The following is a 27789-nucleotide window of genomic DNA, read 5'->3' as shown; positions in this document are numbered from 1 at the left end:
GGAACAAATGTTATTATTTTTCCATTTCATGAAAAGGCAACACTGCTGATTACCTGCATTACACCTGCAGTTACAAGTAAAAGTCCGGAATTCAAAACTTACTTGAGTAAAAGTAATTAAAAGGTATTGGTATCAAAATGTACTTAAAAGTACCAAAAGTAGAAGGTACTCATTGTGCAGAATGTCCTATTTCCCAAGTTTTCAAATGTTTAAAATGTATAAAAATCATTTGAAAATAGCAGATCTACAAGCTCACAATCGATCTGCTTGTAGATCTACATTACATTTATTTTGACTCAGTTCCCACAGATAAATAGTGAAAATAGCATATCTACAAGCTCACAACACCTCGCAACGCAGATAAGCTCATAGCGCTGCACCGAGTGCCGAAATTAGTTAACATGGTGTAACAATCATTTTAACCACTTAGCTTTGGCTATTCAAAAATAGCAGATCTACAAGAGTGCCGCGCTATGAGTGTAGATCGCCATTTTTTTGGGCGGTGAAACCGCCCCTATATGTGAGGCTTGGACATCCCCCACCCATTGCACCCCCCCAACCCTGCGCTGTGATTGGCCACCTTTGTACCCCCCTAACCCTGCACCGTGGTTGGCCAATCACAATCTATTCAGGACTGTGATTGGCTAGTGAAACATGACACATGTGCATAGCCCTATAAATAGGATGATGCACAAAACACATTTATGTTTTTTTTTTAAGTTAGGGGTGTACAATGGTTGGTCCACAATATTACTTTTCTTCCATCACTTCTTCCAGTGATGACCACTGTGACCACACCGCCCACTTCACACTGGGTGTTATTTTTTTAAATCTTGAAAAAGTGTGCATATATTTGAATACGTATATTTTTAAAAGCATTTTTAACTCAAATCTTTGCTTCTGGGGGTCCCTTGAACAAAACATTTTCAGATGGGGGTCCGCGGCCAAATGTATATCAATTTAGGGGTCCTTGGCATGAAAAAGGTTGAAAACTAGTTTAAAAGGTTAAACTATAGAGAGAGGTTAGACTTGTAGTCCGCTTTACTTTGTGATTGATAAGTCATAACCCTAGAAAAAAACATATATATATGTATAATATACATTCTATTAATATCCACAATTATTTATAAAGATTTATTGTGCCGTGTCTTTGTTTTGTATCGACTGTGAAATAATCAATACATTTCTCCATTGATCTATTGATAATATATTCTGCTTAAAGGAGGAGTTCACCCAAAAGATTACTTATTTTCTATCAATTAAACACCCCATGAAGCCTTGATTTCATGGATTTATTTTTGTTTTTGTGGCATTCCTAAGACAATAATTTGTTGACCATGTGTATTTCCGGTAGGAGACACAAATAATCTACTTTGTGTCTCCTACCGGATACATTAGCCGGTAGGAGACGGGAATCAAATTATAAGCTTAGTAATGCAACAAAAACAAAAATAAATCCATGAAATCAAGGCTTCATAGGGTGTGCAATTGATAGGAAATAAGTAATTTTTTGGGTGAACTCCTCCTTTAATACATCTGGCATGTGGTCTTTCACTGCCATCTGCTGGTCATTATGGAGATCTGCACGTTTGAACTGAGTCTGTGTTTTCAGACTGTGTTCCTTTTAACTACCTCTGATTGGTCATTATGACGGTCCATCACTTTTCCAAGCGTATGATTGGTTGGGGGGCGAGACGAGCTAGGATGTGAGGCGTGTGCTTAGCCAGCTTAGGAGGGAGAGGTTTTTGGTGTGTCTGAAGAACTCACATGTGAATCAAAACAGGAGCATTACGTGACAATATTAACACTTAGTGTTTAAGTGTTGAATGAGTTTACTCATCTGTATTGACAGTGTTTAATGTTTGTCCTGTTTGGAGTCGAGGCGAGTCCTGGTTTTAACGTTTTACTGCAGTAAGCAGGCGGCTAGAGTCACACTGTTGTTCACCTCTAGCCCCTTTCGGGACCCTGTTTACCTTTTTTATATTTGGGAAGGCGGTATCCAGGGTCCCTTGTCGCTCAAAACACTCTCTCTCGTACTGGCGGCTACCACTGTCTGGTCTCGGGCTAATAGCTCGTCGCTTAGAAGTTGCAGAGATTTCTCAAAGGTACCAACAAGAGCAATACTAACGCGCCAGAAAGCTGCATTAATCCGCACGGATCGGCGATGCCGTTTAACATTTTTAATAATTTAGTAAAACTTAAGCTCCTCTCTCACACTCTGCTCCACTGCCCATGTCTCGCCTCCCCGCGTTGTGATTGTCATGCAAGCATGTAGGAGCTCGCCAATCAGAGGCAGTAACGTAGGACCATAGAGTTATGCGTAGGACGCGCAGCTTGTCAGTCACCGCGGGGAGGCGGGACATGGGCAGTGGAGCAGAGTGTTGAGAGAGGAGCTTAAGTTTTACTAATTTACGTGCGGACTAATGCAGCTTTCTGGCGCGTTAGTATTGCTCTTGTTGGTACCTTTGAGAAATCACTGCAACTTCTAAGCGACGAGCTATAAGCCCGAGACCAGACAGAACCAGATATAGCGGCCCCTGCTGCAGGACAAGCTGGGTGCACCTCTGGTGTCATGATGGGAGAGAGCAGTCATCTATTCCACTGGAACGCTCTGTGTTGGGAACGTCAGGAAGAGACACTGAACTGTGATCGTTGGGTGAGTTAACCCAGTGGTTCTCACACTTGTTCATGTCAAGGACCCCCACATTGACACTTATTAGCCCGCGGACCCCCATTTTGAAAAGATATGCCAGGGACAAGATAAGAGAAGATGTTTTTTTTATGGCTCTAGCAGTGATTGTCAACCATTTTCATTTCAAGGACCCCCCAGTTTTAACATGCATTAGACTATGGACCCCCATTTAACGTCATTTCTATCTCTGGGACCCCAATTTATATTGTAAAAGCAATGTTAATTTAACTCTGAGAGTGTACAAATGGAACCAAATGGACCTGTTAGGGTCCATTTGGTTCCATTTGTACACTCTCTGAGTTACAAAAGTTAGGAACCATGTTCAGAACCATGTCCTTTTAAAAGTTAGGAACCATTTGGTTCCTAACTATCCATCATTTAACTGGGGACCCCCTGGAACTCCCTCAAGGACCCCCGGGGGTCCCCGGACCCCACTTTGAGAACCAATGAGTTAACCCATTGACTCTGGGCTCACGTTGAGTGAAGAGGCGTCTCCATTCTGTTCACACTGACTGAACACCAGCGTTGATCAGGCCTGCAACGAGGTTATTTAGTTCATGTTTATGACGGCTTTTTATCTGATTATTTCAGTGGGCTCACTACTTTACAAGATATATTGATGATTGGGTAAGCTCATTTGCATCCTTTCTGAGAATAGGAGGTATATATCTAAAAAAGGGTATTTTCATAATACATCTAAAATGTATCAATAAGGTAATATATTATTTCTTCAGGTAGAATAAAAAAGGCTTCTGTTTATTTCATAATTTACTGTGCCCAGTTAAAATAGTATTTCCTTTTATTCCATAGGTTACCCAGGTTTATTTGAAAGATTTAAAAACCTGTATTCAAGTATAAGGTATATTTTAAAGGGCACTTTCCAACTAAGTGCTCTTAAGTTTACATGGTTGAAAGTTTACAGTTTAGTTATTTCCTAACTTTAATATCTTTGCACTATTTTCTGGAGGTAACGAAAAGAGGTATTTGGGTTGAACCCACCTGGTTTATTGTGTTCATTGTGGTTCCTAATAGGGACAGTTAGGGACAGAGGTATCATTGTTGGTGGTTATTTAACTTACAAGGTTTGGTTGTTGGAATAGAAACCCTACAAGGGCTGTGTTAACACTTGCATTGGTAACAGGTAAGGTGTTCTGGTCAGTTATATATATTATTTCTTAATGGTGAATAAATACAATTCTTATACAACCTTGTTGTCCTTTGAAAAGTAGATTTGAAGTGATGGGTGTAATGTGGTGTTGTCAGGGGTAAAATAATAGTCACATCATAAAATCAATACTATAAGTTTATAGTTGCATGTTTAAGAGTTACAATTCAGAACTCAGGCGCTGTCTGTTAAGGTCATCAGCACCGAGGCAGCGTTACATATATATAAAATATTGTTGCGGTGTCCAAAACCATTCCTTTTTTATTATTAAAAACTAGGGCCGGGACTTTATCGCGTTAATTTCGATCAATTAATTACAGAAAAAATATCGCGTTAAAAAAATTAACGCATTTTAATCGCACCTATTTTTGCACCGCGGAACGTTTCTCGCTGGACGAGTTTCAGATGGACCGATTATAGCTGCGCACCAACCCCAACGTGCTTCTCACACAACAACACACTGCAGCCAGCACGGTGCACGAAAACATTCATGGAGACCTGCTTCATAATGTTGGCTGGGCAAATCAGAATCTGTAATGGATGCCCCCCCCTACGCGTGCGCGCTCCCCCCCACCCCGTTTGTCCCGTTTAGGGGGGGTGGGGGGGCTGCACGATGCGGTGCGGGTCACATGCGCGCGATTTGTATTAATAATGAATTAAACTACAATAAAACAACAGTAACAACAACACACTCTACCAGCCTCCAGTGGTGGAAAATAGCAGATCTACAAGCTCACAATGCATTGCGCTTGTAGATCTGCTATTTTCAAATGGCCAATATATAGAGATGTAGTGGAGTAGAAGTAAAAGTACAATATTTGCCTCTGAGATGTAGTGGAGTAGAAGTAAAAGTATTAGAAATTGGAAATACTCGAGTCAAGTGCAAATACCTCGAAATTGTACTTAAGTACAGTTCTTGAGTACATGTACTTAAAGACATATGCCAAAATCCATTTGAAAAAAATGCTTTTCACCGTTCTCAGGTCAAATATTGATATGCGATTAAAATGCGATTAATTAATTACAAAGCCTCTAATTAATTAGATTAATTTTTTTAATCGAGTCCCAGCCCTATTAAAAACTAAATTAATAAAATGGTGATAATAGCCGATCCACAAGCATGTGGGCTTGTAGAGTGCTTTAAAGTGTGACATTAATTTACGGGAAAAAAAATAGGTTTCTGCCCAATAGCAACTATATTCATCCTCTAATTATTTTTATTATCATCATTATTATTATTATCATTATTATTATTATTATAATAATTAGGTCAAAAGGCATGGCGAGAGAGTATGTTTTGCACCCTGTCAGTCCGTCTGTCCGTCCGTGTGTCATTCTGTCTGTGAACAGCTAATCTCTGATCTCTTTGATCTCAGTGAAACTGTGCACACACTCCCTGGATGCCAATTCAGAACCTCTGCCCCAAATATTTCACATGGGCCTTTTATAGCGCCACCAGGAAGCCGATTTGTGCAAAGCACATTTTTTAACAGTACTCCTACAGATTTTGTCCAAAAATCCCGCAAATCTGTACACAGTATCTCTATAGTCATTAAACAAAACTGGTCTTTCAGATTTTTCGTATTCCATTCTGATTGGCTAAAATCGGCTTCCACAGTTTGCAGGAATGCTCCGTTTTGAACAAAATGCCTCAAATCATGAACACAGCGTGCAATTTCAGTGAAATTTTGCACGCATATTCCCAGTAGTCAGTCAGCCTCATGGTGGCGCTATAACAGGCCAATTCGTGTTTTTACCATTAACTGCACCGATCTGTGTAAAACCTTGTACGCTCCCTAGAGAACAAGGAAAAACCTCTGCCCTGCATTTCTTACATCTGCCTTTTATAGCGCCACCAGGCACCAGGAGGCTGACTTATGTAAAACTATTTTTTTGATATTGAGCCTTCAGAATTGATCCAAATTTCACGCATATCGGTACACATGATCTCTATAGTCATGTGATCAAGACGGATCTGTTTGATTTTTCAGATTCCATCCTGTTTGACTAAGATTGACATCCAAAGTTTGCAGGAGTGTCCCATTTTGAACAAAATGCCGCAAATCATGAACACAGCATCCGATTGCGGTGAAACTTGAGATGTACAGTAGTGGAGTGGAAGTACTGAAAATAAAGTAAAAATACATTTTTGTTTTACTTACGTACATTACTTGAGTAAATGTACTTAGTTACTTTACACCACTGAGATGATGTTCTTTGCACCATTACCCCACACGTATAATTAGACCAATTTGATCTTGTGGGGTAAATGCAGCTTTCAGCTTTACCCAGCTGATGTCTGCCCACAGAGGAGCAGTTAAGAGGTTAAGTGTCTTGCTAAGAGACACCCAGACACACTGCTGGGGTCGGGTCTTGAACCTGTGACCTTCTGCTCACCAGACAGTCACTCTACCCATTCACCTATATGGATGTCTCTTTGATCACAGTGGTTCTCAAACATTTTCATGTCAAGGACCCCCACATTGATATGTATTTGGCCACGGACCCCCGTCTGAATAGATGTTGTGCCAGGGGGGCCCCAACAAAAGATTTGTGTTTAAAACTTTCAAACATAATTCAGAATTTGTCAAACAAAAACCACGAATGTTCAAAATTTTGATCTGCTTCTGTGTCATTTTAGATTTGAGCTGTATTATTTGATACTTTGGCTATTCAAAAAATTAGCAGATCTACAAGCTCACAGCGCAGCACCGAGTTCTGCGCGATGAGCTTGTAGATCTGCTATTTCTGAAAAATCTTGAACATTTTTGCAAATCTTTGAATATATCATTTTTTAAAGTGAACATTTGTAACTCAAATCTTTGCTTCTGGAGGTCCCTGGAACAACATATTTTACAAATGTTCGCTTAAAAAAAAAAATATATATATATATATATATATATATATATATATATATATATATATATATATATATATATATATATATATATATATATATATATTCAAAGATTTGCACAACTTTTCATGATTTTTCAAAAATAGCAGATCTACAAGCTCGTAGCGCGGCACTCGGTGCCGCGCTACGAGCTTGTAGATCTGCTATTTTTTTAATAGCCAAATAAATGTTAAAATGTCACAGATGCGTGCCTGGTCTTAATGGGTTAACACAGTGAACTGTTGTACTTGCTGAACAACAAAAAGACAAATGGATTCATCACATAAAAGCCAGAGGCTTGTTTCCATTGAGCTCCATAAACATTCAAACATCTAGACAAGCAACAGCACAATAAACCATAAAGACAGAAATAACTGCATATTTTGATATGTATTTAGTTTTTAATCGTTGTAAGATGTGTGTTGTATTCCAAACAACTCCAGAAGTGTGAGCTTGTAGATCTGCTCTTTTCAATAATATTCCTGAAATCCTTTAACAACACTTGTTATCATGAGCCTGGCCTGAGTCAGGGGATTCCTCACGCTCCATAAGAGGACCAGCTGGACTGAAACTATCTTCTTAAGCTGAAATCCAAACCCGAAAATCTCGGCCACTCTTTCACTCCCACTCGGTCACTCCGACTCCAAACCGGATGTGCTCAGGGTCCAATTATTCAGTTGCTTCTTGGAGGAGGCGAGTGGAGTCGAGTGGAGGAGCCGAGGAGGCTCTCTACTTCCGCATTTAGCGTGTAGGCTCGACCACTCTCCACAGCTCCTCCGCGGCAGACTTCCGCATCACGTGTAGACGTTTTTTTTGTTTTTTCCCTTCTCCCGTGACGTATACATGGTCCTCCTCCACATGTGGCCACACAAACAATGCTTGAAACCTGAAACCATGCCGAAAACACCGGCTGCCCCCCCCCTTCGCCCCCGCCAATCACTCGTTGCGCATCTCACACACACACACACACACACACACACACACACACACACACACACACACACACACATTGATGAATTGTCTATTCTTATATTCTGTATTATTCTATACCTGCATATTATATTCTATGCATGTATATTTTCATCCACGGCTCTGGTCTAGCTGTTTGAGACGTCATAAGTGATCGCGGAATTTGCCGTCGCTTTTAAAATGACGCAAAGTGCAGTCCGATCCTTTGAGGCCAGCTGGTCGGCCACTCTGTCCTCGCAAATAATCCTCGGCTCCTCGCCGGGGCGGGGCTTAGGCGCGAGTGGAGGAAGCGAGGAGAGTGAGCGAGTGACCGAACTTTGGGGAATGGATTTCAGCATTAGAGTAACGCTCACAATCACTTTTATTCTGCCTAATGCTCTTCAATGGGTGTTAGAGACCATTTAGTTATTTATGTTGTATTTATTGTTTTGACACACGTTGCTGCCCCCTGCTGCTTGGGCGATGCAATAGATCCCACAGGTTGCTGGAAGCCCTTGATTAAGGAATGACAGACAGACTGTCTCCGCGCTGGCTGACTTGAACATAAAGGTAGGACAAGTCTCCATAACAATGGGAGTGGAGCGGTTTGTTGCCCTTGCACACCATAGAAGACATGGAAGCACCATAGAAGACAGAGAAGCACCATAGTAAGCGCCATAGAAGACAGAGAAGCACCATAGTAAGCACCATAGAAGACAGAGAAGCACCATAGAAGACATGGAAGCACCATAGAAGACAGAGAAGCGCCATAGGAAGCACCTTAGAAGACAGGAACGCGCCATAGGAAGCACCATAGAACATTAGTTCTCATAGTAGTCTTTTACTACTATATAATTGACAAAAGCTCCGAAGTTTGTCCGGGATTAGACATATTTTACTATTTTTAAAAACATTTTTAAAGCCGATCTACATCGACACGTTGTGAGCTTGTAGATCGGCTATTTGAACTATTTAAAAATGTTTTTCAAAACAATCACACACATTATATATACTAGATGTGAGGGCCGCGATCCGATATATATAATGTGTGTGAGTGTTTTGAAAAACATTTTAAAATAGTAAAATGTCTCTAATAAGTTTAGGGATAAGGGTTAAGACAGGATAGGACCCTTGATCACTCCAGTATGAACACAGGTAAATGAATAGTGTTTTATCAAGGTTTTAACCACTTTATACGGCCTAGGTTGGCCACTTGATGGCGCCATCTGACCAGGTATTTTAATCCTACTGATGCAGTGGTGGTGAACAGCTGCATCAAAAGCTTAACCTCTTAAACCAGTGGTTCTCAACCAGTGGTCCGGGGACCACTAGTGGTCATTGAAGGGGTTCCAGGTGGTCCCCAGTTAAATGCTGGAGAGTTGGTAACCAAATGGACCCTTATATAGATCTTTAACTATTGAGAGTGTACAATGAAACCAAATGGACCCGTAAGGGTCCATTTGGTTTCATTTTACACTCAAGAGTTCAATTATTGTTAAACATCTGTATTACTTAATTAAATGAAGTAACACAATTAGAGAATGTAGAAGAATTGTTATTTTGATGAAGGTTTGAATTCATTAGTATTTCCAGTAGGAGACACAAAGAGTCAACTTTGAGTCTCCTACCAGAGACATTAGCATCTTTACTCTGTTCATCACATTATTGTCTCAGGAATGTGACTAAAACTAAATAATCTCCATGAATTCAAGGCTTCATGGGGTGTTTAATTGATAGAAAATAAGATTTTTTTTTGGGGTGAACTATCCCTTTAAGGGACTAATGTAAACAATGTTGTCCAGATACTGTGTTCTCTCTCTCTCTCTCTCTCTCTCTCTCTCTCTCTCTCTCTCTCTCTCTCTCTCTCTCTCTCTCTCTCTCTCTCTCTCTCTCTCTCTCTCTCTGTGTGTCTCTGTGTGTCTCTGTGTCTCTCTCTCTCTCTCTCTCTCTCTCTCTCTCTCTCTCTCTCTCTCTCTCTCTCTCTCTCTCTCTCTCTCTCTCTCTCTCTCTCTCTCTCTCTCTCTCTCTCTCTCCTCACTGTACTCTAGTCTCTGTAATAAGGCCCTTAAGTGTAATATTAGATCTAAAACACTTTTAATTGATCAGAATGTGTCATGTCTGTTGGTGGAGCAGAGATTAGCTGTCAGTCTGGATGTATTTTTTAGGAACATTTATTATTTTCTGAAAACCTTAAAAAATATGACTTATTTATTATGCTATGAGGCTAACACTATGTTTTATGTCCTGTCATCTATCTATGAAGAGGAGGAGGAGGAGGAGGAGGAGGAGGAGGAGGCCACAACTCTTAGCCACGATGCAAACATGTATTTAAAGGTACGGTCACCTCATCAGCGCTGGTCAGTGGTGTAAAGTAACTAGGTACATATACTCAAGTACGGTACTTAAGTACAATGTTGAGGTACTTTTACTCTACTTGAGTATTTCCAATTGTCTATAGTTTTTATTTTTGATACAGTAGACCAGTGGAACTCACAGTTGGTTGATGTCAAGGACCCCCAAATAGATGTATGTGTTTGGCCACAGAACCCCATCTGAAAAGATTTTAAAAATCTGTCTTTAAAAAGGCTTTGAAAATAGCAGATCTACAAGCTAAAACACGGCGCAAGCTTGTAGATCTGCTATTTTCAAATAGCCAAATAGCCGATAGGGTTAACGTGGTTAAATAGATTTTCATGCTATATTAACTACATTAGACTGACAGACAGACAGTGTTGTTTGTTTCTATAAGACAGACAGACAGATATAGACAGACAGACAGACAGACAGATAGACAGACAGACAGACAGACAGACCTCTCAGTACATAAACATTAAACATGAACGATGTTTAACTTATTTCAGCAGCAGGTCAGGTAACAACATGTTGTGAAGATCAGATAAAACTGTAGTAGTGAGGTGAACACAATGCTGCATATATATGACATCATTTAACTTGGAAACCGGTTGTTACATAACACCACCCCTCCTCTCTCTCTGTGTGTGTGTGTGTGTGTGTGTGTGTGTGTGTGTGTGTGTGTGTGTGTGTGTGTGTGTGTGTGTGTGTGTGTGTGTGTGTGTGTGTGTGTGTGTGTGTGTGTGTGTGTGTGTGTGTGTGTGTGTGTGTGTCTGTCAGGTAAGGGTAATTTTCCATGTCTGTGGAGGATCACATGGTTCATAACAGGGCGGGGCACTAGGACCTGTTGCAGCAACACTCCACCTGGTTGAGAACAACACCTCCAGTATGACAGAGCTGTCAGTGTGTTGATTCAACTGAACCGTCTGGACTCCATCTTGTTTTGCCTCGTCAGATCAAAGCATAAAGATTATTGCAGGGTAAGAGATAAGGGTAAACAATACACTGTAGCAATAATCTCTCTAGTCTGGTGTTAAGAATGTTAACCACTTGAACACCACACACCCTATTCTGGGGGGAACGTGTGGCGTTGTGATGCATTGTGAGCTTGTAGATCTGCTATTTTTGGCAAAGAGATTTGGTGTAGAGGGAAAAAAAATATCCGAGTACAGAGCCAGGTGTGTTTTACTAAGAATAGAGGGGTGAAGGGGTTAATGTTGTTGAAGTGTTTTATACATTATACTAGAACCACTTGGTATTTAATATCTAAAAGTTTGTCTGAATCTGAATGAGTAAAACTATTATAAACACAACCTGTACTGTTGATATAGATGAATCCACAGAGCGCTCCCCTGGTGTAATCATAACTGCTGTGTCAGAATGGGGGTCATCCCTATGTTCCCCGGGTTCTATATTCCCCCACTAAGGTTAGGGTTAGGTTTAGGTCCTATAGTCCCCGCCCTCCCTAGGAAAGCGGGGAACAGAGGACCCGAGTCTCTCTGTGGATTCCTCTATAGGAAGCATGTCTTCAAATCACTCTGTTTAGTTCTGCCTGGAATATAGACGGGAGACGGTGAGTGTGTGTGTGTGTGTGTGTGTGTGTGTGTGTGTGTGTGTGTGTGTGTGTGTGTGTGTGTGTGTGTGTGTGTGTGTGTGTGTGTGTGTGTGTGTGTGTGTGCGTGTGTGTGCGTCGTTCCTGTGGAGAGGAGTGTTCCCTGTGTGTGTTTGCACCAGACCCATAGAGAGAGAGTTCCGTCACGCTTTGATCTCGCTGCAAAGCTGGCCGCTATGGGCTGTAGTATAGGGACCTGGACCAATCAGAGGCAGAATAGGGCGGGTCATGTCTCTGCTATTTTAAAGGCTTGCTGTGCTGACGTTAGAGCAGGGTTTCTCAAAGGGTGGGCCGTGGCACCCTAGGGTGCTGTAACATAAGTCCAGGGACGCTGCAGAATACTTTGATCATATTTGGAATGTATCAATATCACTTCAGTTTAGCCCCTTAGTAATACAGACCTGAGTTACACTGTACTTGGTGTGTTTGTGGTAAATTGAGGCTTAACTAGACTGCGGGTTACCAGGCCTAGCTGTTTAAAAGAAGTGTAGAAGAGACGTCCGGACCAGGTTCAGAATCATTCATTTATTCAGCATTCAGTACAACAGCATAGCTTCCAGGGGCAGAGCCTCTGTCCACCCCCAGCCTCACGGCGTGGTCAGTACTCCCTCACAAGTCATTTACAGTCACTCTTTATACTGTAGATTCACATTACAATAACAGGAGGTTCATGTGGGTGGGGGTCAGTGAGAATCCCCCCACCAGTTGATCAATTCCTTTGTTCAGTGTCGCTATCTGTCTGTATCCTGCCTGTCAGGAAGCCAGGCTGATGTCTTCAGGTTAACAATAGAGATGCAAATCACCATCACACCTGGCAGCAGACTTCCTCTTGAACAACAGGTCAACATTAACATCATGTGCTTGAAGAGCCCAGAAGTGCAGACAGTTAGACTGTGTCTGTTTACAACACATGGCTCCTCCTGACTGTAGTCAAATAACTTCTATCATTTATATCTGCTTTTGACTTGCATACTGTTCAAAAAATATAAGAAAATAAGGGCCAATATACGACATGTTCTTTTTCAATCTACACCAAAAATAGCAGATCTACAAGCTCACAACCTTGTAGATCTGCTATTTTTGGGGTGAATATTCCCCCCAGAATAGGGATGCTGGGGTTCAAGTGGTTAAACGTCAAGTATAAAGTTATTTTCAATCTGTCCTATAATGGAAAGTTTTCCTCGTGACAAACTGTATATTATAGTATCTTATGTATTAACAATACATATTTACGTATGAATATACAGATACATATTTAATATGAATATATGGAAACAATGTAATTCAGAGCCAGATAAGTGTGAGGACCACTGGGTTAGAGTGACAGTAGATCACTGGATGATAATAAACATTATAATCCTCTGAAGACTATTTTAATCTCAGTCATTATAACAGATGTTGTTGAATTGCTAAAGTAATTAGTTACAATACTAGTTAGTAAAAAGGTAGTGGAGTTCAACACTGGTCAGCAACATGTTTAGAAGAGCAGAGCAGAACAGAAGTCCATGTGAGTTAGATAGATCAGTGGTTCTGAAACATATTCATGTCAAGGAGACATCAACTGATTTGTATTTGTATTTATAATCATAAAACATTGTGCCAGTGGCCCCCATAAGAGAAGACAGTCAACATTATTCAAAAAATAGCAGATCTACAAGCTCACAACGAGTCACAATATGATGCGTTGTGAGCTTGCACATCTGCTATTTAAAAAAAGCCGGAAAATGAAATAGGGCTCACGTTTTTAAACTGGTACTCATCTTGCTGGGGAACAAGATGTACTTTGCACCCCATGTTGAAAACCAGTGAGTTTGATCATGTTAGTGATGTGTTGTAATCAGTGGTGGCTTATCCAACGGGCTTGAGGTGCTGAACCTTTGGGGGGGGGGGGGGGGGGCACCAAACGGCGTGAAGAGAAAAAAAAACGCAGACAAACGCAGAAATGTAGAGCGTCCCCCGCACAAAACCGTCCCGGGGGCACGTGTGTGTGTGTGTGTGTGTGTGTGTGTGTGTGTGTGTGTGTGTGTGTGTGTGTGTGTGTGTGTGGGGGTTCCACATGGACCCTTACGGGTGTGTAACTCTATGACTCTGAGTCACTCCATTATGCAAATGAGTATAAATAGAGCTTCATGTACATAGTGGACACGGTGCATGACTCTGCTTTCATGTAGATCCCATTTATCACAGATGTTTCATTAAATATGACATGTTCCTATTTTGTGCGTCTTAAGTACCAGGTCTTATGACTTAACTTGGAGGCGTGGCCAATGTTGTATCACTATTCTGAGTTGCCAAACAGTATTGGCCACGCCTCCAGGTGTTAAGTTAAGTTAAGTCATAAGACCTGGTACTTGAGACGTGCAAAATAGGACCCTCAATGTCCCAGTGTTGGAATCCTTTCAGTTGAAATGCAGCCAAACAGTTTATACAGTTTAGCTTTAAACATGTTTGAACAGTGTTTAAGCTAACAAGCTAACGGTAGCCTACACAATACTGTCAGAACAGTAGTGCTGTTGAACAGTGTTTAAGCTAACATGCTAACGGTAACCTGCATGCTGCTGTCAGAGCAGTAGTGTTGTTGAACAGTGTTTAAGCTATCAAGCTAACGGTAGCCTTCATGCTGCTTTCAGAGCAGTAGTATTGTTGAACAGTGTTTAAGCTAACAAGCTAACGGTAGCCTGCATGCTGCTGTCAGAGCAGTAGTGTTATTGAACAGTGTTTAAGCTAACAAGCTAAAGATAGCTTGCGCGCTGCTTTCAGAGCAGTAGTGTTGTTGAACAGTGTTTAAGCTAACAAGCTAACGGTAGCCTACATGCTGCTGTCAGAGCAGTAGAGTTGTTGAACAGTGTTTAAGCTAACAAGCTAACGGTAGCTTACATGTTGTCAGAGCTGTAGTGTTGTTTTACATTGTTTGAGCTAACAAGCTAACGGTAGCCTGCTTAATGCTCTCAGAGCAGTAGTGTTGTTGAACAGTGTTTAAGCTAACAAGCTAACGGTAGCCTAAATGCTGCCATCAGAGCAGTAGAGTTGTTGAACAGTGTTTAAGCTAACAAGCTAACGGTAGCTTACATGCTGTTGTCAGAGCAGTAGTGTTGTTTTACATTGTTTGAGCTAACAAGCTAACGGTAGCCTGCATGCTGCTCTCAGAGCAGTAGTGTTGTTGAACAGTGTTTAAGCTAACAAGCTAACGGTAGCCTACATGCTGCTGTCAGAGCAGTAGTGTTCTTTTACATTGTTTAAGCTAAAAAGCTAACAGTAGCCTGCATGCTGCTATCCAGAGCAGTAGTGTTGTTGAACAGTGTTTAAGCTAACAAGCTAACGATAGCCTGCATACTGCTTTCAGAGCAGTAGTGTTTTTGATAATGTTTAAGCTAACAAGCTAACGGTAGCCTACATGCTGCTTTCAGAGCAGTAGTGTGGTTGAACAGTGTTTAAGCTAAAAAGCTAACGGTAGCCTGCACGCTGCTGTCAGAGCAGTAGTGTTGTTGAACAGTGTTTAAGCTAACAAGCTAGCGATAGCTTACATGCTGTTGTCAGAGCAGTAGTGTTGTTTTACATTGTTTAAGCTAACAAGCTAACGGTAGCATGCCTGCTGCTGTCAGAGCAGTACTGTTATTGAACAGTGTTTAAGCTAACAAGCAAACGGTAGCATGCATGCTGCTGTCAGAGCAGTAGTGTTGTTGAACAGTGTTTAAGCTAACAAGCTAACGGTAGCCTGCATTTTGCTTTCAGAGCAGTAGTGTTTTTGAACAGTGTTTAAGCTAACAAGCTAAAGATAGCTTGCGCGCTGCTTTCAGAGCAGTAGTGTTGTTGAACAGTGTTTAAGCTAACAAGCTAACGGTAGCCTACATGCTGCTGTCAGAGCATTAGTGTTGTTGAACAGTGTTTAAGCTAACAAGCTAACGGTAGCCTGCCTGCTGCTCTCAGAGCAGTAGTGTTGTTGAACAGTGTTTAAGCTAACAAGGTAACGGTAGCCTATATGCTGCTGTCAGAGCAGTAGTGTTGTTTTACATCGCTTAAGCTAACAAGCTAACAGTAGCTTGCATGCTGCTATCCAGAGCAGTAGTGTTGTTGAACAGTGTTTAAGCTAACAAGCTAACGATAGCCTGCGTGCTGCTTTCAGAGCAGTAGTGTTTTTGAACAGTGTTTAAGCTAAAAAGCTAACGGTAGCCTGCATGCTGCTGTCAGAGCAGTAATGTTGTTGAACAGTATTTAAGCTAAAACGCTAACGATAGCTTACATGCTGTTATCAGAGCAGCAGTGTTGTTTTACATTGTTTAAGCTAACAAGCTAACGGTAGCCTGCATGATGCTCTCAGAGCAGTAGTGTTGTTGAACAGTGTTTAAGCTAACAAGCTAACGGTATTCTACATGCTGCTGTCAGAGCAGTAGTGTTGTTTTACATCGTTTAAGCTAACAAGCTAACAGTAGCCTGCATGCTGCTATCCAGAGCAGTAGTGTTGTTGAACAGTGTTTAAGCTAACAAGCTAACGATAGCCTGCGTGCTGCTTTCAGAGCAGTAGTGTTTTTCTTTAGTGTTTAATCTAACAAGCTAACGGTAGCCTACATGCTGCTGTCAGAGCAGTAGTGTTGTTGAACAGTGTTTAAGCCAAAAAGTTAACGGTAGCTTGCATGCTGCTGTCAGAGCAGTAGTGTTGTTGAACAGTATTTATTCTAACAAGCTAGCGATAGCTTACATGCTGTTGTCAGAGCAGTAGTGTTGTTTTACATTGTTTAAGCTAACAAGCTAACGGTAGCCTGCGTACTGCTGTCAGAGCAGTAGTGTTTTTGAACATTGTTTAAGCTAACAAGCTAACGATAGCCTGTGTGCTGCTGTCAGAGCAGTAGTGTTGTTGAACAGTGTTGAAGCTAACAAGCTAAAGGTAGCCTGCATGCTGCTGTCAGAGCAATAGTGTTGTTGAACAGTGTTTAAGCTAACAAGCTAACGATAGCCTGCGTGCTGCTGTCAGAGCAGTAGTGTTGTTGAACAGTGTTTAAGCTAACAAGCTAAAGGTAGCCTGCATGCTGCTGTCAGAGCAGTAGTGTTGTTGAACAGTGTTTAAGCTAACAAGCTAACGATAGCCTGCGTGCTGCTTTCAGAGCAGTAGTGTTTTTGAATAGTGTTTAAGCTAACAAGCTAACGTTAGCCTACATGCTGCTGTCAGAGCAGTAGTGTTGTTGAGCAGTGTTTAAGCTAAAAATCTAACGTTAGCCTACATGCTGCTGTCAGAGCAGTAGTGTTGTTGAGCAGTGTTTAAGCTAAAAATCTAACGGTAGCCTGCATGCTGCTGTCAGAGCAGTAGTGTTGTTGAACAGTATTTAATCTAACAAGCTAGCGATAGGAACCTAAGGTGCCTAAGAAGGGGCGCCATGGTGAACTAAATGATTTCAGACCTGTAGCGCTGACCTCTCACCTGATGAAGACTCTGGAGAGGCTGATTCTCCACTTTATCAGACCCCAGGTGCAACATGCCCAGGATCCCCTGCAATTTGCATATCGGGAGAGGGTGGGGGTGGAGGACGCCATTCTATACCTACTTCATCGGGCCTCCACATTCCTGGACAGGGAAAGTGGTGCGGTGAGGATACTATTTTTCGATTTCTCAAGCGCCTTTAATACCATACAGCCCCCCCTATTACGTGATAAACTGACCAGCATGCATGTTGACCCACAACTTGTGTCCTGGATCATGGACTACCTCACCGACAGACCACAATATGTCAGGTTGAGGGACTGTACATCCGACACTATCATCTGCAGCACAGGAGTCCCACAGGGGACTGTGCTGGCCCCCCTTCTCTTCACCCTGTACACAGCAGAGTTCAGACACTGCTCGGAGATGTGCCACCTGCAGAAGTTCTCCGACGACACAGCCATCGTCGGGTGTATTAAGGGGGGGGAGGAGGGGGAGTACAGGAAAGTGATAGAGGATTTTGTGGGCTGGAGCCAGCTGAACAAGCTACAGCTAAACATCGCCAAGACCAAGGAGATTGTTATCGACTTCAGGAGAACCCGCCCCACCCCACAACCAGTTTCCATCGGGGGGGTGGAGGTTGAGGTGGTCGAGTCCTATAAGTTCCTGGGAGTAGAGCTTGATCATAAACTGGACTGGTCAGCAAACACGAACAGTCTCTATAAGAAGGGTCAGAGCAGGCTGTATTTCCTGAGGAGACTGGCCTCTTTTAACATCTGCAGGAAGCTCCTGCAGATGTTTTACCAGTCAGTGGTTTCCAGTGTTGTCTTCTATGCTGTGGTGTGTTGGGGAGGTAATGCCAGACAGAGAGATACAGTCAGACTGGACAGACTGATTAGGCGGGCCGGCAAGGTCATAGGGACTGGGACTGAGCTAGAGTCAGTGGTGGCTATGGCAGAGAGGAGGACCCTGGCCAAGGCAGTGTCCATTCTTGATGATGCCAGCCACCCACTGCACACAGCACTTTATGCACAGAAGAGCAATTTTAGCAATAGGCTCCGATCACTGCAGTGTAGCACGGACAGATTCAGGAACTCTTTTATCCCAAGGGCCATTAGGCTGCATAATGATGCACTGGGGGAGAGAGGAGGGAGGGGAAGGGGGTTGACCAGCTGATCTATATATATTTATTTGTTTTTAGCTGTGCTCTTTTAACTGCTTTTACCTAGGTCTTTTAACTGCTTATAACTGATAGTTTTTTATTAATGCATTCATTCATTCCCATTGGTGTAATGTTTTTTTTAAATGTTTACCATGCTTCTTTTTTATTGGCCTCTGTATGAATGTATTGCACTGGAGCCGTTGAGCAAAACAAATTTCCTTCGGGATCAATAAAGTATATATCTATCTATCTATCTATCTGTCTGGTCTCGGGCAAATATCTCGTCGCTTAGAAGTTGCAGAGATATCTCAAAGGCACCCAGAACTGCAGTAGTAGGTCGGCGTTGCCGTTTAACATTTTTGATAATTTAGTAAAACTTTCGCTCCTCTCTTACATTCTGCTCCACTGCCCATGTCCACTGCAGTAACGTAGGACGCGCAGCTAGTCAGTCACAACGCGGGGAGGCGGGACATGGGCCGTGTAAGAGAGGAGCTTAAGTTTTACTGCAGTAGTTTTGTTGACAGTCACGCTTCTGTTGGCTGTAATGTCCATGTTGGAAAACAGGGGGCAAACTGACAGCTCAGGAATTTCAAAAGCATTCAAATGAAGCACCACAATCAGTGTTTTTTTTGGGTGCCTGGTCCACGCAAGATATTATACATTCTGTCGGCCCAGAGGGTTTAAATAGGGCTTCCAGGGCTTTAGGCCATTTATAATGTTGATCCCTGAATGGAACAAACTATGGATCGTCATTATAACTGTGTAACTGGTATTTTACTGTATCTGTAGTACTTTTTATTTACAATTTTTCTGTAATATTGAATCATTTACAAATCAATCTGAAGACCATTTGACTAAACCTCTAGATTTAGGAGGTTCAGCCTCCATTAGTTTTCTCTGAACCCACAGAGGCTGTTAATAATAATGAATACAATTTACTGCTTTAACCCATTAAGACCGGGAAAGCCATCTGTCATTTTAGATTTTAACCACTTTAACCATTATTATATACTTTGGCTATTAAAAAATAGCAGATATACAAGCTCATAGCGCGGCACCGAGTGTCACGCTATGAGCTTGTAGATCTGCTATTTTATTTTAAAACCGTGAAAATGTGTGCAAATCTTTGAATATACATGTTTTTTTAAAGTGAACATTTTAACTCAAATCTTTGTTTCTGGGGGATTCTACAAATGTCTAAATCCCAACAGTTTTTCTTTTTTTCAACTTATGTTGCTATGATATCAGTGGTTCTCAAACGTCTTCATGTCAAGGACCCCACAATGATATGTAGTCTATTTGGCCGCAAACCCCTATCTCAAAATATTTTATCCCAGGGACTCTCATGCAAAAGCAAAGATTTGAGTTAAACATGTATATATATTCAAAGATTTGGACAAATGTGTGAAGATTAAAACAAATAAAATAGCAGATCTACAAGCTCATAGCGCGGCACTCGGTGCTGCGCTATGAGCTTGTATATCTGCTATTTTTGAATAGCCAAAGAAATCTAAAATGAAAGAGATGCGTTCCCGGTCTTAATAGGTTAATAATGAAATCTTGGGAATATGCAAATAAATGGATCTTATAACAATGAGTTTTTACTGCAGACAGTTTTCTCTGTAGCTGCCAGTAGCTCTGTGCACTGGGCTCTGAAGCACCAGTACTGCTGTTATCTCCATCTTTAGGAAACTGTGGTATCTGAAAACCACAGACTTAAAGGTTCTACTGCACTTTTGTAGTTGCCAACAACGCCATTTTGTAGTTAGTTTGTTGTTCCAGTGGTGTGTATGAAGGGTTGTAGAATGAATTGAGTCATCACTCCAGTCAGTGAGGTTAGATTCTTCCAGTTTATTTCAAACAGTACAAAACAGCTTTCCATGGACCCTGAGGTCCCATCACAGCAGCCTCACGGCCTCTGAGTGACACACACAGTTAGATACAAATCAGTATGGTCTTTATAGCAGAGAGATCTAAAGAAGATGCATGTGTGGGTGTGTGAGCTTTGGAAGGTGAGACCCCACCCCCTGGCCCAGACATTTGCAACTATATAGGCCAGGAAGGGGGATGCCAAGACCTTCTGTCTCCCAGGCAAAAAACAAAGAGAATGTTAATTGTACCCCCACACCCAGCTCAGACCAACCGTCACCTCTCTTTCTGAATCCCCTCTCCTGTCTGTAGCCTACCTGTAAAGCATATGACTTAGATTTGTATATTATGTTATGAAATATACAGCAAAACATAGAACAAGAGCAAAGCTTCCTGCATTCACTATAGTTTATATTCAGTGACTTTATCACCTGCCTTTGTATTGATATAAGCTAATGACATGATTATCTGCCAGAAAATAAATAATATTACTAAAGTGTGTGAATCCTCCTATACCAGGGGTCCTCAACAGGCGGACCGCGGTCCATGACTGGACCGCGGGACACCTCTCTGCGGACCCTGGGAAAATTATTTTTAAAATAAAAAGTATTTTTTTTTTTTCCCAATAAATTATTTATAGGCTATTAATCTGCGAGTTACCGCGATCGCGAGTCACAATTGACCCTAAAACCGAAATAAAGTAACAAAAAACGGGGGGGAAAGTACCCGAATCCGCCGAAATCCGCGAAAGAAATCGTGCGCGCGGGGGGCATGTGCGGACCCTAGCCTTATTCAAAAACGTATTTGTGGACCTTCAAGATTTGTTGTTGAGTACCCCTGTCCTATACCATATACACAACACAACAAAGTGATCTCATGATAAGTTACAGGAGAAAAATAAAAGACAATTCAGCGTGAAATATCAGCCGAGTATTATTATTTTATAGTATTTATATTTAATTGTATGTATTATTTTTGTGCAGTTTTCAAATATATTTTTTACAGAATCAAATGTTTGATGGTCATAATTCACCAGGAGCCTGGATGGCTTGGTTCCAGGCTTAAAATATATGGGGAATTATATCTGTGGCACCACAAAATGGCCGCCACTGTTATGCTCTATTAGAAATAAATCAGGCCTCTTCCTTACTTCCTTCACAGATGCTAATAAAGGTTGTGTTCCATTCTGGTCAAACAGAGTCAGGGTGTTGACTCACTGGAAACACTCTGCTACACCAGAGGGTCTCAAAGTGTGGTCCAGGGACCCTCATGGTCCCTTGAGGGGGTTCCAAATGGACCCTTACGGGTGTGTAACTCTATGACTCTGAGTCACTCCATTATGCAAATGAGTCTAAATTGAGCTTCATGTACATAGTGGACACGGTGCATGACTCTGCTTTCAAGTAGATCCCATTTATCACAGATGTTTCATTAAATATGACATGTTCCAATTTTGCACGTCTTCCAGGTCTTATGACTTAACTTAACTTAAAACCTAGAGGCCTGGCCAATGTTGTATCACTATTTTGAGTGGCTAAACAGCATTGGCCACGCCTCCAGGTGTTAAGTTAAGTCATAAGACCTGGTACTTAAGACGCAAAAAATAGGGCCCTCAATGTCCCAGTGTTGGAATCCTTTTAGTTGAAATGTAGCCACACAGTTTAGCTTTAAACATGTTTGAACAGTTTAAGCTAACAAGCTAACGGTAGCCTCATAAAGTTATAATATATCTAGAGGGCGGATTGCCCCACCCCCAGCTATTCATTTCAATGAAATTGCTCAGTGGCGTTTTGAAGCACCCGGAAGTAAGAAATATTGGTTCCATGGGTCCATTCCATTGGTTCCATGGGTCGTGACGCGTCGTGAGCAGGTGCACAAACGGCAGATGCACGCGCAGTAGCATTTTAAGTGCATTCTGAGATTTGACCACTAGGCTTGGCCGCTTCACCGTTCTACCGTGGTTTTGGGGGCTTGGGTAGCCTACATGCTGCTGTCAGAGCAGTAGTGTTGTTGAACAGTGTTTAAGCTAACAAGCTAATGGTAGCCTACATGCTGCTGTCAGAGCAGTAGTGTTGTTGAACAGTGTTTAAGCTAACAAGCTAATGGTAGCCTGCATGCTGCTATCATAGAAGTAGTTTTGTTGAACAGTGTTTAAGCTAACAAGCTAACGGTAGCCTACATGCTGCTGTCAGAGCAGTATAGTATTGTTGAACAGTGTTTAAGCTAACAAGATAATGGTAGCCTGCATGCTGCTATCATAGCAGTAGTTTTGTTGAACAGTATTTAAGCTAACAAGCTAACGGTAGCGTGCATGCTGCTGTCAGAGCAGTAGTAATGTTGAACAGTGTTTAGGATAACAAGCTAACGGTAGACTACATGCTGCTGTCAGAGCAGTAGTGTTGTTGAACAGTGTATAAGCTAACAAGCTAACGGTAGCCTGCATGCTGCTATCATAGCAGTAGTGTTGTTGAACAGTGTTTAAGCTAACAAGCTAATGGTAGCCTACATGCTGCTGTCAGAGCAGTATAGTATTGTTGAACAGTGTTTAAGCTAACAAGCTAACGGTAGCCTGCATGCTGTTGTCAGAGCAGTAGTGTTGTTGAACAGTGTTTAAGCTAACAAGCTAATGGTAGCCTACATGCTGCTATCAGAGCAGTAGTGGTGTTGAACAGTGTTTAAGCTAACAAGCTAACAGTAGCCTGCATGCTGCTGTCAGAGCAGTAGTGTTGTTGCCAGTCACATGATGCTTCTGTTGGCTTTAATGTCCATGTTGGAACGCCGGGGGCAAACTGACAGCTCAGAAATGTAAGTGGCATCCTTAAAATGTTTTTGTTGTGATTTATTTTATTTGTATTATAAGTTGTCTGGCCCAAGCAGGCAAGTGAAATATGTGTTCTGCCGACCTAGAAGGGTTTAAGTAGGACTACCAGGGCTTTGGGCCGATTATAATGTAATCCCAATTATTAATCTATCTGTGCAACTGTTATTGCCCTTTCGTTTAGTATTTTACTGTGTTTCTGTAAGGCTGTCTGTATAAAAAGACAACATATTCAATATTGTACAAATCAATCTCACATTTGTGTGTGCGTGCGTGTGCGTGTGCGTGTGCGTGTGCGTGTGCGTGTGTGCGTGTGCGTGTGTGTGTGTGTGCACCTTTATTTTTTTATGGTCTATTTTGACTGTAATCTTGACAGGTAATAATTATGGGGACAAAGATGAGTCATAGTGAGGAGAGAGAGGAGGAGGGAACTGACAAACAGCTCATCAACAGGCCAGAGCCTCCATCTGTGTCTATGAAGAGTGATGAACCTGGACCTCCAGATACAAAGTAGGTCAATCCTCCTATACATTTTAATTTACTTATAAAACACACTGTTATAATATTTGTTTTATTAATAATAATAAAAAGTCGATGCTCCTTACATTTTGATGGTTGTTCCTGAAATTTTTATGGTGCCGCTACATTTTTAAAGTGGCAGCACCGGTGCTACTGTCAAGCTATTTAGTATATTTGCAGTTTCCCCCGCTTGAAAGGGATGGTACAGTCCATAGGAGGGTTAACTGGGTTTCACTCTTACAATGACCACAACTTTGGTTTTCCTTTCAGTTCTTTTTTACTTTAGTTTTTGTTGTTGCAGTACAGCTTATGCAGGTATTTTCAATTCAATTCAATTTGATTAAAGTGTCAAATCACAACAAGTTGTCTCAAGACACTTTACATGTAGGGAAGAGACCCGACATCCCACCCTGAGCAAGCAATGTTGCGACAGTGGCAACGAAAAACTCCCTCTTAACTGGAAGAAACGTCAGGCAGACCCTAGGCTCTAGGGTGGCGGCCTTCTGCCTCGACCGTGTCGGGGGAAAGAAGAGAGAGAGAGGGAGAGACAGACAGAGGAGAGACAGAAAGAGATACAGTGCAAGTAGTAACAATAACAATAGTAGCAAATATAATAGTGTAAGATAGATAATATAATATAGTACAGCAATAGTGTGTCTGCAGTATATAATGGTATAATATAAGAATGTTAAGATAATATACAGTATAGTGTAGTGGTATAGTGTAGTGTAGTAGAAATCCACGGTCGTGCTCCATGGAGAGGCCCGGTCCGCAGTCACAGTATTGAGCCGCAGCTGGGGGTCCGTAGTGACAGTCCATGGACCTGCGACGTGGGTAATAAAAGAAAGGTTTAAAAGAGGTTTGATGACAGCTACCTTAAAGGACTGTGGTACGTAGCCCGTCACCAGAGACATATTGATCATATCGAGTAGGGATGCACCAACCGGGGTCAGGACCTCTTTAAGTAATCTAGTTGGGACTGGATCCAAGAGACAGGTCGTTGGTTTGGAAGATGTGATCATTAAAGTGAATTCGGAGAGCTCGAGAGAAACTGTCCAAATATACACTGTGTCGCACAGCCACTTCTGAGGATACCACATCGGAGGGTGGTCCAGCAGGGGCAGAGAGCAGTAGGTTATCAATACTATCTCTGATAGTATTGATTTTACCATTGAAAAAATTCATGAAATCATTGCTGCTAAGGGATATAGGAATACGCGGATCAGTAGAGTCATGACTTTTTTGTCAATTTGGCTAGAGTGTCAAAAAGGAACCTATGTTGTTTTTGTTTTTGTCAGGGTTAAGTGTTGAACGAGGACCCAAATGCAGACACTGAAGGCGGCAGGTCAAATCCAGCAATTTATTAATAAACTCAAAAACGAGGCAGGCAAATAACACTGAACACAAAAGGTAGACATATGAGGAACTAACAAGGAACACACTGAAACACAGGGTTTAAATAGACACAGGGATAACAGGACACAGGTGAACTCAACTGACAATCAACACTGGGATAGGCTTGAGGACTAAGAGGACACAGGTGGAAACACAGACAAATCACAAGACAGGTTAGACAAGGCAGGTACAGAACTACAGGGGCGGACAGGAAACAATTAGAACAATACTACAAAATAAGAACCAGAAACACTTCAAAACAAGACACAGAAATGCATATCCTGACATTACCCCCCCTCAAAGGGACGGCTACCAGATGTCCCACAAAAACAACAAACAAGAGGGGGCCCAAAGGAGGTCAAAGAAGTCTTCACACTAGACTGGGGCAAAAAACCTGAACACAGAACTGATACAACCTGTCAAGAACAAAAACGGACTGGATACTTGACAGGGAACAGGACTGGACAAGAGCAAAGAACCAGGGGCTAGAGAATAGGGCAGGGCAGAGTGGGACAGGAACAGGGCAAGGAACAAAACATAGAACTGGGATGGGCAGGGTCAAAACTCTGCACTAGCTCAACTAGGCAGGACAGGCTCTGAGCAGGACAGAGCAGGCTGATACGGGACTGGGGAAACTGAGGGAGAAGGAGTGAGGCAGCGAAAAAGTGACGAGAAACGGGCAGAAAAGACAGAAGCAGACAGACAGACTACACACAACCAACAAGACTGACCGAGACCGACAGAAGGATGAACAATCAACCAACAGAAAGGGACTCACACAAAAAGGCAGGTGGGCAGACACACAGACAGACATGCAGAAAGGCACAAAGACAAGCAGACAGGCACCAACTGAGACAAACCAATAGACAAACAGATTAACTGACAAATAGGCAGGCAAGCGGACAAACAGGTGACTTGACACAACAGGCGGGAAAGCAAGTCAGAGGGAAGACTGGAGGACTGGGGTGTAGATAGTCGAACAAACAGACTGGCAGACAAACTAGCAGACAAGCAGAGAGGGAGACAGGCAGATACACAAATAGGGAGAGCAGCTAACGGGGTGGTTGGTGGACCAACTACACCCCTGGCCAGAGGGCGGGGTGTTCCAGAGTGGAACTCGGGGGACTTAACAGACTGGAGAAATGGGGAATTAAGGGCATGAGAAACAGAAGGGCTGAAAAAAGGAGAACTGGGGGTGCGAGTGACCTGGGATACAGGAGGTCTGACAGACCAGACAGGGGAGCTATGCTGGGAAACAGAAGGAATAGGCTGGCTAGGTACAGGCCTAGGGACGGGGCTACGAACGTGGCTGGGAACAAGGCTAGAGACAGTAAAGGAACTGTGGACAGGACTAGTACGGAGACCCGGAACTGCGTTAGGTCTGGGTAATGGAGACAAGGACCCAAGGGGACTGGGACACGAGGAATCTAGGAAACATGGGGGCAAAGGCTGAAGAGCAATCTCGGGGTCCACCGGCTGACCTGCCAGCCTAGGGGCCAGCTGCTGGAGTGCAGGCCCGAGATCCTGCTGCTGTAGTGCAAGCCCAGGCTCTGACAACTGGAAGTCAGGCCCGGGGTCCGGCAGCAGGAGTGCTTGGGCAGCATCGGCGGTGACGACAGGGCACAGTACACAAAGTTCAACAGGGGTGTCAGCAGAGACATTTGGCGAAGGCTCTGACAGATTGCCAGATGACGAGGGTGCTGGCAAGGCGTCGGCGGGGGCAGCCGACGGGGATTCAGGCAAGACGTCAGCGGGGGCATGAACTAGTTGATCAGCTATTTTAGAAACATTTAGAAAATAATGTGTCACCCACTTCTTTTCCAGGACAAAAGTGTGGTTATTTACGCACTTTTAAAAAGCTTCATGTTTTGTCTGTCTTATGTCATGTTTAGTGTTTTATGTGTTTTTGAATACTTTATTAACAGTTTGCAGAGACAAGCACAGGGTTGTACCGTATTGTGTTCATTCTATTGAACATGTAATATGTTCTCCCAATAGGTCAAATATTTTGCATTATGTACATGTTTCCAAATAACATTTATTGAAACTAAGATTTGTATTACTTATTGTAAGTCACTGATTTTGTTCAATACTATTAGTTTATCCTAGATTGTTTAAACTAAGTATATTGATATTATACAATGTGTGATACATTGATGATTTAAACTGGAAATGAGTTATTGAGCTTTTAATGTGTTTTTTAACATATTAATCTCAGGGGAAGGTTAGCTAGGATTAAAGTTACCCTTTTAACAGATGACAGGCTGCTCATTACTCAGCCATGTACTCTTTTAATCCACGGTTTTCAAAAATCTAAATTATAATTTTGAAGTCTAGGTTAGATAAAGCTTAATGTTAGACCAAACATCTCCTAATAAATATATATTTTCAAACTAACTTATTTACTGTATACATAGCCTTAGAAAAACAATTATTTAGTGTCACCCCAATGCATGATGGGTAATTACACCCCTCACATACATGGACCAATGAGAGAAGGCGGGGTTTTGAATGTATGTTAATTTGGGCCCCAATAGTGGATATCTGAGTACTCATTCCTATTTACTAGTTGTTAAGAAGACATTTTATCAAGCTGACTAACCCTTATAACTAGGGTGTATAAAACTACAATACATTTTCCTCAACAGTGAAATAAAACTCTGAGAAAATGAATGATTGGGGAATATACCACAAAGCAATTATAGTGGGGATAATATCATTGCTGTACGTGTATTAATGAAACAGCTAAATTTGGTCACATTTCAATTTGTATCATCCGCAAAGTAATAGATCTTCTGTAAAGGTCCTTTTCATCATGACACCGTGAACATCGATGAATAGATTATATGGCATACACAGTTTTTATTTACATGATTATTATTAAAAACATATACCATTATCAATTATATTCATATACAACAAACATGAGGTTTCATCTAAATCAATCA

General features: G+C 42.0%; 1 protein-coding gene across 1 annotated transcript in view; it reads left to right on the top strand.

The window, feature by feature from the left end:
• The window catches only part of LOC308094995 (uncharacterized protein), a 793896-nt gene that overhangs the window by 58319 nt on the left and 707788 nt on the right, over positions 1-27789 (top strand). The gene's annotated exons all lie outside the window — the stretch shown is intronic.

Source organism: Gymnoscopelus braueri, assembly GCF_963280865.1.
Source record: "Gymnoscopelus braueri genome assembly, chromosome: 11".
NCBI lineage: Eukaryota > Metazoa > Chordata > Actinopteri > Myctophiformes > Myctophidae > Gymnoscopelus > Gymnoscopelus braueri.
This window is presented reverse-complemented; position numbering and strand designations above follow the sequence as displayed.